Here is a 17,190-nt window from a genome sequence, read left to right as displayed (position 1 = left end):
ATAGTCTGAGTGTCTATAGCACCATAAACTGCACTTGCATTTAAACTGTGAGCATAAGAAGTCCCATTTTTGCTGGGGAAATTTCTGGATAAAGTATACTTTTGTGTGATAAGTGCACTTTATAAAAATATATCAAAGTGAACTTTTTTCACAAGGGCATACATGGGCCTTTAGTTTGGCAAAATATACACTTTGATTTAACTACAGTTCTGAATGTTTATTTTAAAATACCCAGACGTCACAGGCGCACATTGAATCTTGAGATAGCCAAGGCGGAAAACGATCCATCTATAACTTTGGTGGCACGAAGGCAGCTCCGGGAGAAACATTTTTTGGACAGCCTTCATAGGCAGTGTTACGAAATTCAGTTAATACAGATTATGCTGAGAGACCTACGGTCAGGTCAGGTCAGGTGATATCCTTCTTTTCCTCATTCCTGCGCAAAGGCACTTTTACAACATCCATTTCTAAAGATCTTCCTGGGCCTAGTTCTGGTTAAAAGTCCCATCAAAATCTGCTGAGTTCTGTGTTAGAGAGAAGACATTTGAAACAAATCTTTCTGCTTTTGCTGACATGTATTTATTTGGACTCTCAGTGATTCTTTAATTAATGTAGCTTAGAAATCATATTAAATATACCAAGTTTTACCAACCAGAGAGTCCTCTTGAGATTCTGATGTGACAGCTGTCCCTGAGGTGTGAAAGCAGACACAAATACCAAAGTCTCAGTCTCAGCACAAATACCAAAGACAGTATAATAAATGATTACTACTATTTAAAAGCTATTTTAAAAGTACTTTGAATTTATGACAACTTTATTCTCTCTAACAGGATTTTTAAATTACAAATGCAATAAAAGATTAAAGGGATAATTCAGCCAAAAATCATTTTCTCATCCTCATGTTGTTGTAAATCTGTATGAATTTATTTTTTCTGATGAACACAAAATAAGATATTTTGAGAAATTATGGTAAGTACACTGCTAATGGTACCCATTGAATTCCACAGTAAAAAACAAAATGAGTTAAAAATGTGTACCATCAATTGAGTGCTTACCATCATTTAACAAAATATCTTCTTCATCATTTATCACATTTCTTATATAATATTTGTTTTCCTACTATGGAAGTCAATGGTAACAATCAGCTGTGTGCTTACCACCATTTATCAAAATATCTTCATTTGTGCTCATCACAATAAAAAGTAATTCATACAGGTTTAGAACAACATAAGGATGAGAAAATAGAATTTTCATTTTTGGGTGAACTATGCCTTTTAAGGGCTGGTTTCACAGACCATGGCTTAACTAAAGTCAGGTCTACTGTAAGCCTTAGTTAAATTAAAATGTTTAAAGCGTCATGAAACACTAACCAACACCTTTTTTAGATATTATCAGAGGCTGCGTTTACACTTGGTATTAACATGCGACCTGTATCCGGATGCTGTCCACATACACATTGAAAAGACAAGTGTAAACGTGTCTGTGATCGGAATGTTATCCGATCTGTGTGTCCTGATGCAGAGGTAGTCGAGGACGCTTTGTGATCGGATCTCAGAGTAATATAAACGCAATCCAGCCATCGTATCTGCATTAACAGGTCAACATCACAAAAAACCCCGCCCACTATCATCTCCTCTCACTGACAACTCAAAAATAAAGGACGTTAGGTCATGGAGCGCAGGTGAGAGACGCATACATTCATATTTGTGGAGCAATGGAAGCTACGCTTAAAAGTATCTTAATAAATCGATATTCAAAAGCATTTTAACACTGCTGACTGTATTTAAGTTATTCAGGCATATGTTATATGTTCCTATTCATAGAGAGATTTAATATTTAATGGCAGAATTCAGGATCGTTATAATGTTTGAGTTTCCATGGTGACATATCAACGTGAATGTTGCGCTTCTTTCTGGTCAATCGGCTGTTTCTGTCCCATTTAACATATTTTAAGTTACTTTAAAACACGTACAAACCATAATAACATTAACCAAATACATTTATTCAGTGTTGGTTTTATGCAAGGTTACTTATATGCAGGGGTGCTGTAAAGGGGGGGTAAACAATGACGATTCTCGGGGCCCACGAGTAAGAGGGGGCCCAGAGAAGCCCCCAAAATTGTGGTGCTAAAAATATTTAATAGTAAAAATTATTCACTTTAAATTATTCTATTTGCTGTTTCCTGGTATCAAAAAATTTATTTGTTTAGGAAACACAAATGTCTGTGGGCCCCTTTCCCCCCTCTCAATTGTTATAAAATGGTTCAGTCCGCCCAAATTGTATAATCCAGGCAACACAGCTTGACTTCACTTATAGTGCCGGCAGAATATCAACTTGACTGACAAGGAAGTGAAAATGCCTCAAAAATCTAGAAGTCAAAAACGGAAAGAGAAATTAATAAGAAGTGAAAGAGGCAAAGGGTCGACATTATGTTACCAAGGTGGGTTTGTAAGTAGGCCTAAATTGTCCGTGACAATGATCGTAGCCTACGGCACTTTTCTGTGCTAACACGCACGCTTACACGAGGCCCCAGGTCTCTACGGTAGCATTTTTCGACAAGTAAGCATGTTTATTTATGCACGTGATTTATTTAGACAAAGTTATTGACTATGCAAATTTCAAACGGTCAAAATGACGCCTTGTTCGTTCTAGTGTTAAAGATAATTACCACATGGAAAAAATTATTTTCAAGAAAAAATTCTTAGTATTTTTGTCTTGTTTTCAGTAAAAATATCTAAAATTTCTTAAATAAAGATGCTTTTTCATGATGAGCAAAATGACCCAAGAAAATAAGTCTAGTTTTTAGACCAAAAATATTACATTTAAGGGATTTTGTGCATAAAACAAGCAAAAAAATCTGCCAATGGAGTAAGCAAAAAAATCTTGAAAATTTTTCTTAAACACTAAATTCAAGAAAAATTTGCTTACACCATTGGCAGATTTTTTTGCTTGTTTTATGCTCAAAATCCCTTAAATGTAATGTTTTTGGTCTAAAAACTAGACTTATTTTCTTGGGTTGTTTTGCTCATCAAGAAAAAGCATCTTAATTTAAGAATTTTTAGATATTTTTACTGAAAACAAGAAAAAAATACTAAGGGCCTATCTTGCACCCAGCGCAATTGACTTTGTCAGTGACGCATGTATCATTTCGTATTTTGCACCGGCGCACAGCGGGTTTTTCCCTCCACAGACGCACGTCGGCAAACTAGGGAATGAACTTGCGCTCCCTGGGCGGTTCAGCGCAAAAAAGGAGGCGTGCTCCGGCGCAAACCTCTTATGCTATTTTGCAGTTTCAAAAAACAATTGCGCTACTAACCAAAAAAAACTAGTCTAAAGTCAGTGGCGCGTTGCGCGTGGTTCATTATGCTATTTTAAGGGCGCATGCTTGACCATAATGTATAGCGTGCACAACGCGCATTGCTTATCTAATCTACACAGATGCAACAGTTATTTTTGCAAATCATAAATTGTTACAATAAAAAATAGAAGATAAGGGAAATCATTAAATCATAAATTGTTACAATAAAAAATATTAACACATGAGATAAGGGAAATCATTGTGGTGAGCATTGTGGTGATAGTTTTTATTTATTTTGTGTGGCAGCATTAAACAATTATCATGCAAATAACGATTAAAATATTTTCATAAGTTTGTTGTGTGGCTGTATTACTTTTATTTTATCTAAATAATAATTAAAATGTTTTCATAAGAAACCTTAATGTATATGAACTTGATTTGTAAGTTTACTTTGGGGTTGGACCTTGCTTGCGTTTCTTGTGTCCGATTTCAAAGCCCCCAAACCCTTTCAGCGGTGAGGGTGGACGCAGCGTCTCCTGACATCAATGTAGTGCTTGGCGCAGCTGATGAGACAATTGCGTCTATTTCCTCTCACGCCTGTTTAACCGACGCTGATTTGGGCGGGTTTCTCCCATCCCCATACAAAACAACTTCTCTGTCTTTGACTACTCTTACAAGAACGTCGGTCTCCTCGGCTGTGAACCGCTCCTGGCGTGCGCCTGTCAAATCCGTCATAATAATAGCAACCCGCCATGGAACTTGCGCCCTTGCCTTTAAAGGGAATGTTGGATAGCGTTCTGATTGGTTTATTTGACGTTACGCCCAAACCACACCTATGAATAATGAACCTACTTCAGACCAACCCCTTATTGATTTGCGCCCGGCGCAAGACTTATTTCTCCCGCCGGGAAAATAGTAACAGCGCCCAAGATCCGCCCACAAAGTCACTTGCGCTTTGCGCTTCGGACTTGCGTTTCAGATAGTTAAAATAGGGCCCTAAGAATTTTTTTCTTGAAAATCATTTTTTGCAATGCATAAGTTTAAATGTTGCGGTTAAAATAACTACTGGTGGCCGTTCTAGTGTTACAAGTGTATGATAAGGGAACTCAATTTTCTCCTCATGTAAGGTCAAGAAAATGCTGGAAAAAAATGACTTCCTTACTTGGTATTTTTGTCTTGTTTTCAGTAGAAATATCTAAAAATTCTTAAATTAAGATGCTTTTTCTTGATGAGCAAAATGACCGAAGTAAATGAGTCTAGTTTTAAGACAAATTAATATACAATTTAAGTGAAATTGTCCTTAAAACAAGCAAAATTATCTGCCAATGGGGTGAGAAAAAAAATTGTGAAATAAGATTTCTTTTTTCTTAAACACTTAATTCAAGTAAAATTTTCTCACCCCATTGGTAGTCAAAATACCATAAAAGCACATGATTTTATGTAAACTAATATAAAAAGTCGCAGCTGTGTTGGGGGCCCTGTCAAGATTCTTTTCATGGGACCCAAAATCCTTAGCAGCGCCCCTGCTTATATGTGTTTGTAAATTACATTACTTCTTACGCACTATGAACAGGAAATTTAGGAAATTGTTAGCTCTTTTAATTAAATCATATTAAAATTACCAGGAAACATAACTAACAACAGTTTATGGTTGCCCGTTATTAAGGCAGAATAAAACAGTGGAGTCGGTCATGTTTCACACGGATTTTGTTGTTGATTTAAAGCATGCGGGTGCACGTCAAGTTCATGTAGAGTTAAACAGGACATTCATCCGCGGTGCGGACGCTATAAAGCTTTTAAAGCTAAAAAATATAACGCTTAAAATGTGAACAACACGACTGTTGGGATTGCTAGTTATTCTCTGCTGTTGGCTTCTCAGTAGCACTGTGCAATACGGGATTGCTGTTAGCGCGAAAACCCTAAATCCTGTGGCTAAAGACAGCTGTACCGATTTTGATTGACAGCTATCCACCCAGCGCGCGTCTCCCCGCACGGGATTCGATCACACATCCAGATACAGAAGCCACATTTATGTGACAAATGTAAACGCGCCGTGTCCTGATATACGGATGATCGGATCTGCGTGAACGGATCACCGAGATCGCATGTTAATGCAAAATGTAAACGCAGCCTCTTGTGTTTCACATCATAGAAGACAATGTTAGTATCTGTTAATTTGACATTAGGAGGAAACTGTAATTTTTAGCTTTTTTGTGATATTTGTATGGGCTGTAATGTGACAAAGCACTGTACAGTAGTACATCATCATGCGTTGGTGTCTCATTATTATTTATGAGCAGTGATGGGAATAACGCCGTTATAAGTAATTGGCGTTAGTAACTGCTTTATTTTTTTCAGTAACGAGTAATCAAATAAATTACTGTTTCCCCGTTATAACACTGTTACCGTTACTGACATTAAAATGCTGTTCGTTACTAAAATTTATCTCACTGAAGTGATTTTCACCTGTGTAGGCTCACTCTCTCAGCCCATGGCCGGATTACCATACGGGCAACTGGGGCAGTTGCCACCAGGAGGCCCCCGACGACATGTCACGTAACATGCATTTTTTTTTTTTTGCACAACATCAAATACAAAAAACACATTTTGTACATAAAACATATTTTGATGAAATGTGCATTTATGCCACTAAAATAAATTAAAACGTGCATGTCAACAGTCTAATGTGTACACACTCACTGTATAAGCGTGACAAATTGACCAATTAAATAGTGTGAATATTTTCTACCAGAAGACATGCCCTTTACGATTGGTACAATCGTAAGGGAGGGCGGGTTTAATGTCAATTCTTGACTAAATTAAGAAAAAAACGTAGCTAGACCACAAAACCAGAAAAAATGGATTGACGCACTCCTAGCGGATATATTAAGCGAAAACAAAAAAAGGAGAAAGACGCGAGAGGAGCAGCTCTTTTACAAAGTGCGCCTTCTATCGACAGCTTTTTTAAAAAGGAGGTTGCTGGTTGCTAGTTGCTCGTTAGACTAGGCACCTGTTGCTAATGTTAGCAGTGAGGCTGATTGTGAGACCACCAGTCCCGCTTGCGAGCCCGAGCCGCCGGAGACGCTCTCGCCACCACCTGGAGCAAGCAGTGCTACACGCGACACGGTCCCAGAGGTTAGTGCAACCAGCTCAAGCACAACCCGTGGAAAATAAATGACCCGTCTTTGTGGGGCACGATGGACGAGCGACTTCGAACAGCGTTAATTGAAAGCGGGGTGTCTGCCTTCCAAAACCGAGCGGCCAAATATCCAGCGTCAACACGGGACGTTGCTGGCGGTAGGAAACGTTCACTAACTAATGATTTATTTTCTTGCCGCTTACAAAATGGAGAAATAGTTTCAAGGGATTGGCTAATTTACTCACCTAGTACTGGACATGTGTTCTGCTTTGCCTGCAAGGTTTTGTCTACAAAAACAAATGTATTTATAACAGGATTTAGCGATTGGAAACACTCTGATCGTATAACTGAACATGAGAAGAGCATACAGCATAAAACCAACATGATTGCATTATCACAGCGATGTAATGCAACTGGTACTGTTGATGCATCACTTGTGCGGCAAGTGGAGGGAGAGAGCAAGTATTGGAAAGAGGTGCTGGCTGAGGCGCGTTGTTGCGGTGATAAAGTTTTTAAGTGAGAGAGGCCTACCATTCCGTGGCGACGATGAGCTTCTAGGGTCAGCGCACAATGGAAACTATTTTGGGATTTTAGAGCTGATTTCTCAGTTTAATCCCTTTTTGGCTGATCACATTCAGAAATATAGTCAGAAGGGTAGAGGCAGTACCTCTTATTTGTCTTCTACAATATGCAAGGAATTCATTGTGCTAATGGGGGAGAAAATAAAGCGGGTCATTGCAGCTGAGCTGCAGCATGCCAAATATTTTTCAGTGATTGTTGATTCAACCCCAGACTTAGATCACTTAGACATGCATGACGCTTTTGATAGACGGCGTGAGGCAACTTCGTTGTGTGACAAAATGGAACGCTTGGAAACAGCCTTCATGGCCCATTTCTGGAATGCCGTCCTACACAGGTTTAAGATGAAAAGTGAGCTGTTGCAGAAAAGTGACATTGATTTAAAGACTGCTGTGCAACTACTGGATTCTTTGCTGTCAATTGTGGCATCACTTCGGGATCAGTTTTCAGACTTTGAAAAGACTGCCATGGGTGTAAGAGATGTGTGCCAGACCTATCAGCACGAAGTTTTAAATATATAACTAGCTGAGGTTGAGTTGATAGGAAGAGGGGTGGGAGAGGCCCATGATGCCTTTGTGCCCAGGGGCCCAGAATTTGTTAATCCGGCCCTGTCTAAGCCACACACTGTTTTTCTCGTGTGTGTGTGTGTGTGTGTGTGTGTGTGTTGGGAGAAACATAACTGATGATGATTGGCTTAATTTCCATCGTAAGCCAACCAGAGGCAGAGTTCACAAACAAGCATGCACAGTCTGACTCCGAGTAGTGTAAAAAGTCTGAGCAACTTGGTTACTTTGTTGCTAGATTTAGCAACTTTAGCGACTTTATTTAAAAAAAGCAACTAGGACGAATCTTTTCTGGCGTGGTTGGAGACTTTTGTAGACTGACATGAAAGCAGCGGGTGCTGCTGCTGTGCCCCATCTCAAAGCTCGGGTTCTAGGTTCCAGGACAATTGCACTTGGATGCGGTTCCCTTTCAGTCAGTCACTACGACGTCATGTCGTGACCGTCGAATTGTGAACTCGCTTAGAGAGACCAATTTACTTCGAGAAACTACTAAAACGCCAATGAACATGGCATGCAGGTATTTGCATCTACCGGCGGCACCCCACCGCGTGGGGATATAAGCAGCAGGTGCTTTTCTCACTTCGAAAGCCAGCAGTATCTGCTACTGAGAAGCTACCTGCTCTTATGGAGTACACCATTTGCTGAAGTTGGTTGGACAAGCAGTACCACAGTGGACACTCGCGGTTTCCACTTCTTTCACTTTTTTTAGCATAAACAACACATATACACTAATACAACAAAATGACACTTTTACTCACAGGGTGTAAAAATGGGTAAAATCAGAAGAGGTACGGTAAAGAGGCATTCAAATGGGAAGACAACAATTCTCTGATCTTCAACAAGACGTTTACCGTTAACTGAGGATGAAAACACATTTTTAACAGTGTAATGCACAGTATAGTATCTTATAATGTAGATCTGCTTATGAGATGCAACCAGCACATGCTCTTTATCATGACCTTAAGAATATCAATATAAAGTCACATTAACTCACCAGCTTTAAATATTAAGTCTGTCATCAGTGCCACAGAGTTCACAAGAACAAGACCGACTGATCCAAACAGGAACAAAACGTTTTTGTTCCAAAATGCTGTAGAGCAGAGTGAAGCGTTTTTGTTAAAAATTATTATTGCACTTATTTACTTTACAATACCAGTTTTCTATTGAAAACAGCAGAAATCTCAGAAATATGACAATAACTTCTTGTGATTTAAAGTTTAATTGTTGGTATTATTGTTTTATTAGCTTTTATAACATGTCCTATTTAGCACGTATAAAAAGTTACATTTGTGCTGGTTTTATGCAAAGTTAGTAAAAGTATGCTGAAGAATGTAAAGCTTTCTGCAAATGTCTGTAAAGTGATGCTGGTCTGATTATGGTAATCTTGTAAGTAGCTGTAAACAAATCTACATTTACATTTTACTTTGAAATGTGTAATGCTAATAGAAAAATATTAAAATATGTTCTGTAAAAAAATTACTTCTATAGACTGCCCGAAGCTTCATTTCACACAGGCACGTGACTGCTTCGTACTTTGATTCAAGGTTTAAACTGCTTGAAACAGAATGTGCCTCTGTGGGTTGTTAATATGTATTGTTTTGCGTTGTTCCTTTTCTGTTGCATTGCAAAAGTTTATAGGTTGATAGAAGTTGATAATTTATTTGGCTTTTGGGGTGAAGCGAGCCGAGCCTAATATATGATCCTAGATTTAGATTGTTAAAATGAATAATGACCGATAGGCAACTTTTTGTTATTTCACATCTTTCATATCATATCATGAAGTAGCCTATACTATCCCATTCGTGTCAGCATAGTGTAACATATTTTATTTGTTATGGCTAATTGTATCATTATTCAAGCTTATATCGGTTCATATATCGGTCATGTGCACAGAGGCCCACCAATCAGCAGTCATTTCATCTTTTATATATTGTTTTGATTAGTAGTGTAATAAGCTGGAATGTGTATGACTTTGTGTGCATGCACCTGGATTACATCCTTTATTATTGTTTTTGTTATTTCCACACCCATAATACAAAATCTTTATTGCTTTGAGTTAGTATGAGTATGTAATGTATTGTTGTCATGTATTCAATATATGGATTAATTCATTTATTTATCTTTCCATAAATTCATAATTTTTTGCTTTTGAAATGGTTGGAAAACATTTTGTGACATCGAGCTCGTCGAGCTTTGATTTGAATCTTTTTAAAAAAAAATGTGCTAAAAGCTTTGGTGGTTTAAGAAAGCTTTGCTACGCCAACACTAGTATTCATTATAAAGTGAAAATTTAATTAGGCTGGAATAGAAATACTGAAACTTTGCTGTAATCAAAAAACTAATCCAGATCTTATGCTTGAAAAACAACAAAAGAAGCAGAAAGAAGAAAACTGATACTTTACTCGGATAATTGACTGGGACTTCAGAAAATATGTTCACCCACAACGCTTGAGAAAATCCAGCCATACAAACCACTCCTACATAACCTGTCGACACAACCACAGCCTTATTTATTATTGAAAACATAAGTAGGTATTTTATAATTGATGCACAATTAAAAAATGTTAAACAGAGATTTAATAAAATCAAGTTTTAATACAGTTAATAAAAATATGCATACCTTCTTTATTTCTCAGGAATTCAATGTAAGAGTAAACCATCCACACACTCAACAAACACATCAGTATCCATATCACTTTTTCTAGATAGAAAAACCCTAAAAAAGATAAGAAGCAAAGAGAGTCAAAACACTACCAAAAAAAATCACACATAATATCACCTACATTATATTCAAAAAAGCTTGCTGATAAATGCAGTTTTAATAGAGCAGATAGAATATTAACATCCTGCGCCTTTTTGTGTTAGTCCAACACCCTTGTAAAAAACACGAACCAGCGAACACTGGCAACACTGCAACAATAATCAATCCTAAAAAAAAGAGACAGTTAGAGAAGGGGACAACTAATTCACCATCCGCTAGAGTCTGAAATGTTATTGCTTACTTGTCCAGAAGTCAACACGGTAGATAAAAAGACAGAGTTGTGCTGAAGACAGCAAATAAAAACACAACCAGGCAGCAACACTCTTAATAGTTTCATTGCTCTTTAGTTGACATGATTCACCAAAGCCTGAGAGCAACTTCACACAGCATCTAGCCAAATCTATCACAAAAATGAAAAAACAAATATTTGTATGATTTTATTACATTAAAGAATTCTAGTTTTATTGTGATCAAAGATAAGCAACATTATTATACTGGATAACAAGTGCTCTTCTGAATGTAAAGCTTGAATAGCATCAATCTAAGTTTTTGATTAGGTGAGAGAAACACAAACAGAATATGAACACAACATATCCTGGAAAACTAAGCATAAAAAACATGTTTAACTTTATTATATTTTTTGGAGGCTACAGCTACATTTTAAGAAAGTGTATCCAAACAAAGTCTGACATTCACATTGTCCTACATTGTATTATTGAGGTCAGTTGAAAAGTTGGAAAGTGATTAAAATCTTAAATAAGCATAATTAACATTCTGACTGTTTTAAGGTTTTATAACGTAAAAAAAAAAAACATTTGAGATGACATCACTCACGTATGACGAAGCTCAGACACACCAGGACCAGTGATACACAGATAAAGACAACAGTGACTTTGTTGATGTCTTTAAAATGTTCTGCTAACAGAGCTAGCACAGACATATAATATCTCATTTTAAAAAACTAAATAAACAAAGCACTACATCAACTTTAACAATGACACTTAAAGAGAAACAAATAGTAAATGAATAGATTTTTAAAAGGTTGTTACTTTAAAATTATTTCAATTAATTGAATTTGTAACCAATAGTTTTGTTCTAATACAAAATGTCAACATAACAATATTTTTAATAATGGATTAACTGTACCAACCTGAAAACATTACTACCGTAACAGCAGGAAAATACTGATCAGCATGTGAAGACTTAATATGGTTAATAATTGTGTCTGTAAGATAAGATCAAATCTTGTAAGTGCGAATAAAAGAACTGTAACGGTGATGACATATTATAGAATGAATTTACTGTAAAATAAATGAACACCTATTAGAAAATAACATTATGAGAAATCTAAAGATCCGAGTTTTAATTTGTAAAAAAAGACAAACCTGGAAAATCACTGATATGAGGTGTAACCCAAAACAACCTCAGAGGCCTCAAAATATAGAGCGTACAGCAAGAGACTGTCTCAAGCCAAGATCCTGATAAAATGTTAGAAATATTTAATATAACTTAATAATAAATGTCTGCCTGTCATTTTAAGACACTAAGGCCTACATTTTTAGAAAAAAATGAATTAATTGTCAAATAGATTTAGATAAATGAGTTTTAATTAACATTGAAATACCTTCAGCAGCATACCAGAGGACCGAAGCCAGAAACATCATAATATTTGGGCAAAAGTGAAGACAAACATGAAGCAGCAGCTTTATGCCTTGAGTAAAAACGAAAAGTATTTGCAAAACATTGTTTCAATAAACATTATGAAGCTTGTTCCCGGCTGAAAAGCATACCTTTATTATTTAATGTACAGTATGTGAGAGGGCAGAACAGAAGAGCTGATAAAAATGCAGCAATACAGAGAATCAACACCAATATATGTAGAGCTGAGAAACCTGCAACACACACACACACACACACGCGCGCACACACACACACGCGCGTGCACACACACACACACACACACACACACACACACACACACACACACACACACACACACACACACACACACACACACACACACACACACACAGTTACAACCAGTTTTAAAAAATATAAGTTTGATTACAGCTTTATTTAAAAGCTGCCAATTCTTAACCATTTATATAAGAAAATAATATATAAAAGACATAAACTGCAATATTGCACTGATCTAGTTGTAAAGCAATGCAGGATACACATTTGTTTTTATTTTGCAAATTTAAATTAAATGCCCTTCATCAAGAAATGCAATCTATTTATTCAAATGTAGTTGTAAATGTAATTGTAAATGTAATAAATGCGCTGTCAGTTTTCTGGGTTCAGTGAAATTTAGTTTATGTTGATGTCTTCATGATTTAAAAGCATGTCACACAGCAGTATACTTGATGATGTGTCTAATTTAAATAGCTTTAGTGAAAAAAATCCATAAAATGTTGTTATCAATTTTGAACTTCTAAAAAGTTGTCTAAAAAGACTGGCCTGAAAGAGTGTTTTTTCCGACTAAAACATTTTAAATGATTCTGTAGCTGTGTGCCAAATTGAAGGCTGCATAAAATGCCCCCTTAAAATGCATTATTCTTCCCCAAGTGGCAAGGATAGAATGAATGGATCATTATATACTGTAAATTTAGGTTGATTAAACTTACAATTGCAATTCGTTTAAACTTTCTTGACTGGTAAAAAGTTGCTATAAATTATAAATATAAAGTTGAAATAATTTAAAAGGGGTGGTTCAATGGTATTTCATGCATTTTGACTTATTAACAAAGTTTTTGTTACCGAGTATTTCTGTGCCAAATGCACTTTGCCAGGGGTCGTAAAAGTTTCAGGGGTAGCAGCGGAGTTTTGCGTGTGTGTTTGTTTAACACTTGAAAGTCTCAAGAGTTGCATGTGGTAAGTAAGACTTCTGTGTTATGTTGGAAATCAGCGCATAAATGCATACAATGTAAATGTCCCGCACATGTAGTGAATCATAAGTTATCCAGGGTTGTATAAAGTGTTGCTTGCCTCGTGACTCACTTTTCCCGCAGCTCGTAACTTCCAAAGTTTTTTCATATGTTATCGGAAAGAATCGCTAGAGCTGATCTGTCTTAGAAATCTGATCAAAAGACTATATATGAAGATATGAAAGATGAAATACTCCTCTATAGGTACTCCAGATTGACATTATATATTCAGAAGCAGTGTGTGTTGTGGGAGCTTTAAATAGCCATTTCTTCTACTATTGGAAAAAATCAATACAACATATGTTTGTCTGGATTGTTTTCTGTAACTCACCCAGTGTCTCTAGTATTACAGTTGTGTTTGCTGAAAGTCGTCCAGTAAACACTTGACAGATGTAAACTCCTTTATCTTCAGTTCTGACTCTCTTCAGTCTGAGAGAGAAGTTTCCTCTGTGGATTTCATTAGTGAAGAACTCAACTCTGTCTATGAATTGCTCATCTGATAATTCTGGTAAAGTTTCATTGTTTTCACAGAGAAGAACCAGGATTTCTTTATCTTTATTTATTTTCCTCCATGAAACCTCTTTAATCTCTTCAGGTTTGATGTGAGAGTTCACAGAGCAGCTCATAGTGATGTCATCACCCACAGATGCAGATATGGACTGATTTGATCCTGATACTATCAAATATTCTAAAAAAAAAAACAGATAAAGTATGACAGCAGGTAAGACTGATTCAATAGTACAAGCATTGTTTTATGAAATGATATCTTAAAATAAATGCCATTATAAAAATGATCATCACTTACCAACAACTTTTATTTTAACCAAAGTTTTGTCAGCACCCTTGTTACTGTAAACTTTACATCTGTAAATCCCTTTATCTTCTTCTCTTGCATTCTTCAACAGGAGGGAGAAGTTTCCATGTTTAATGTCTTCAGTGAAGAAATGAGCTCTATCATGATAATCCTGATGTTGAGCCTCTGGTCTAATATCTCCATATTGAAACAGATGAACCAGAGCCTCTGAATCTGTTCTTGTCCATTCCACCTTCACCCTCTCCATTACTAAAGGAGTTTCAACATAGCAGGGCAGAACCACTGAACCTCCCAGAGGAACAACCAGAGGACCAGAACCGCGAACATGAAACTCCAGAGTATCTGCATGTTTGAGAGAATTAAATATAATTATTACTCATGAGTAATTGATTTATAAAAAAGTTTCAGACCCATTAGGATTAATAGTAGAAGTATTTATTCCTTCCCAAGGGACTTTTTAAAGAGACCTTGAGAAAGTTTTAATAAACAGTTACCATGTGAACCAGTTAGAATAAATTGTAATCTGTAACAAATATCTATTTGTTATGGATTAGATGGCAGACAGAAGTAGTGGAAGATAAAATTAAGTTTTCCTCTTGAACAACAATGTCCAAAAAAGTGCAGATTGTAGTGGTAATACATAAATTTTGCGTCTGAAAAGGAAACTCCTACAAATGCATATGCAATAAGGTCAGTCGCTAATTGTCCACTCCGTGTCTTTAGTAAACTCCGACCAGGGACGTGCTTGGTGGGGGTGGGGGGGGGGTGGGGCGTAGGGTGCCCGACCGTACACCTGCCCTTTTACCCCTGGGTGACCAAAATGCCCTTTTTATCAAGGCATTTTTTGTAATTAAATGTCCTTTTGTGTAGTCCTGCCCAATCCAACTAATAGTAAAATTAATGAAAACTGTAGGACAGGTGGACAAGAGTTTATTTTTGGAGCTGGACCATAAAACAATAAAACCTCATTCTGTGTCTATTTTGAGAGACCTGTTGTCTCTCTCCACAGGGGTTACGGATACCCAGGAACTGGGCTGCGTTTCCCGATAACGTTCTCCCTTAGCGCGCTACGAAGACTCTTAAGTTAAACCTTAACTACAGGTTTACCTTTTCTAGGCGTGTTTCCCGAACTGTACCTTAGCGGGTTTCTTAAGGTATACTTTCTTACGTACGACGTTACCAGGTGCTGTCCATGGCGATGGTGCTGAATAGGTTGATATCGATTGCTCGACAATCAATTGTTCACTTTATGTAATAGGTACTTCGCTGCTTTATCAGATAGCGGTGTTATTTATTAAAGAAACATTTCAGAAATAGTTCAAGTTACATTTATTAGGAATATCTGGTAAAAACATTTCAAATTGCAAACAACTAAATATAAACCTTGTATATTTTATTTTATATCGAATCCATGCAAAACTCGCAACTTCATGTCCAAAAGTATAATGCATAAACTGCTCCAATGCATCCATTATTCCTTCACTTTAAAGGATAATTATATATTAGGGGTTCCCAATAAATGCGTTGCACAGGGAAATAAGGTGGGTCGTGCAAGTCACCTGGCTTGGCATTACACTTAAAATATAGAAAAACAAATTGTTGTTCATTAGTTCACGCGTTTATGTGTTTGGACACTGCGCAAGCAGCGCGTTTACAATGCGGATAACGCTTAATGGACGCCTTTCTGGAGCCGCGCCTGTCTGTTTACCTTAAATATAACATAAAATATATATTATATGATATATAAATATATAGTATGATTGTTTTAGGTTTAAGCTTTGAGTTTTAATGTGGAAAATTTGTTGACCTTATACAAGCAATTATCAAGTGGAGCATTTTCTTTTGAGTGTTTATAAAGAATTTGGCATGCAGCTGCCTCAAAGTTAGAAAACATTAAAAAACCTCGATGCAAAGTCGACTTAACATCAATAATAATATTTAGGAAAATCAACAATTATGATTTCGTGATGAATGTGCTCCTGTGGTCTGCGATTTTACTTGATTTGTTTTATTGCAGCTAAAATAGATTCGCCCTGCCATAGTTTCACCAACTCCTTCACCCAAACTCTTTTTAAATAGTTTCTTAAGCCTGTAATATTTCGAAGCTGATGTTCCTTTGGAAAAAATATAAAAAATCTAACAACCATCAGTGTAATAATGTCTAATTATGTGAATATTTTAATCTTTAAATAAAAAATGCCTAATTTAACACGGAGTGTACTTCAACTTTTTTTTTTACAGATATTTAGTTATATAGCATGCAATCTACACAAGCTTTTATCACAGTCATGGCCCCTAGCGGAGTCAAGTGGGATAAGGTATAGCTAAGAGTGCTTCAGACCAACCTTTCGAACGTATGACTTACAGAAGTGATACGTAACTAAGAACGTTTCGGGAAACACGTATTAACGATAAGGTACAGCTTAAGGTACAACTTAAGAACGACGTAGAGCTAAGAAGGTTTCGGGGAACGCAGCCCTGATCTGTATTTCACCCCCTCTCTTTTCTCCCTTAAGGTTTTGGTTTCTGGAAATATACTAAACACATGTAACATTGAGTATATCATATGTTGTGATGCTACAAAGGTTTCATCTTCATGTTTGGTGTTGTTTTAAAGGTCATGGTGCGATGGTTAAAAAGGTCTAATTTCTATAATGTTAAGAGAAAGTATATCAAAGTTTAAAACTTAAGACATAATCTGTACTTCTGTGATGGGTGTCAACTCATGAGGAGATCTAGATTACAGATGGTTAACAGTCCCATTTGGTGCTCCTTTAGGTCACGAGAACCGACCAACCAAATCCTGATTTGAGATGTTATTATTCTTTGTCTCGTTCTGTGTATATAAGGTGGCTTGGCAAGAGACTCAGGGAAGTATTCTTTAGCAAGAATCTTCCCCACACTTTGGGTGTGGTGTGTGTATTCAAACATTATGGGAGAAATCTTTAACAAGAATCTTCCTAGACCATTTTGGGTATATTATATTCATGATGGAAGTACTCTGTAGCCAGAGTGTCTATTGCCAGGTATGACTTTGTAACTTTTGCAACTGTTGATCATTTTAATTAATTGGAATTGAATCAAATTCTGTATGATATTGTTTAATTTA

General features: G+C 36.6%; 1 long non-coding RNA gene across 1 annotated transcript; it reads right to left on the bottom strand.

Moving 5' to 3' along the window:
- Positions 1-11,151: 11,151 nt before the first annotated feature.
- On the bottom strand, positions 11,152-12,059 carry LOC129436623 (uncharacterized). Its single transcript, XR_012359015.1, has 4 exons — positions 11,965-12,059; positions 11,726-11,818; positions 11,491-11,565; positions 11,152-11,267 (listed from the first exon to the last, which is right to left on the bottom strand). It is a non-coding gene; the product is annotated as an uncharacterized lncRNA (long non-coding RNA).
- Positions 12,060-17,190: the final 5,131 nt, after the last annotated feature.

The sequence above is a fragment of the Misgurnus anguillicaudatus genome, chromosome 19, assembly GCF_027580225.2.
Source record: "Misgurnus anguillicaudatus chromosome 19, ASM2758022v2, whole genome shotgun sequence".
NCBI classification, from domain to species: domain Eukaryota; kingdom Metazoa; phylum Chordata; class Actinopteri; order Cypriniformes; family Cobitidae; genus Misgurnus; species Misgurnus anguillicaudatus.
The sequence above is the reverse complement of the archived record's forward strand: the minus strand, read 5'-3'. Positions and strand labels throughout refer to the sequence as shown.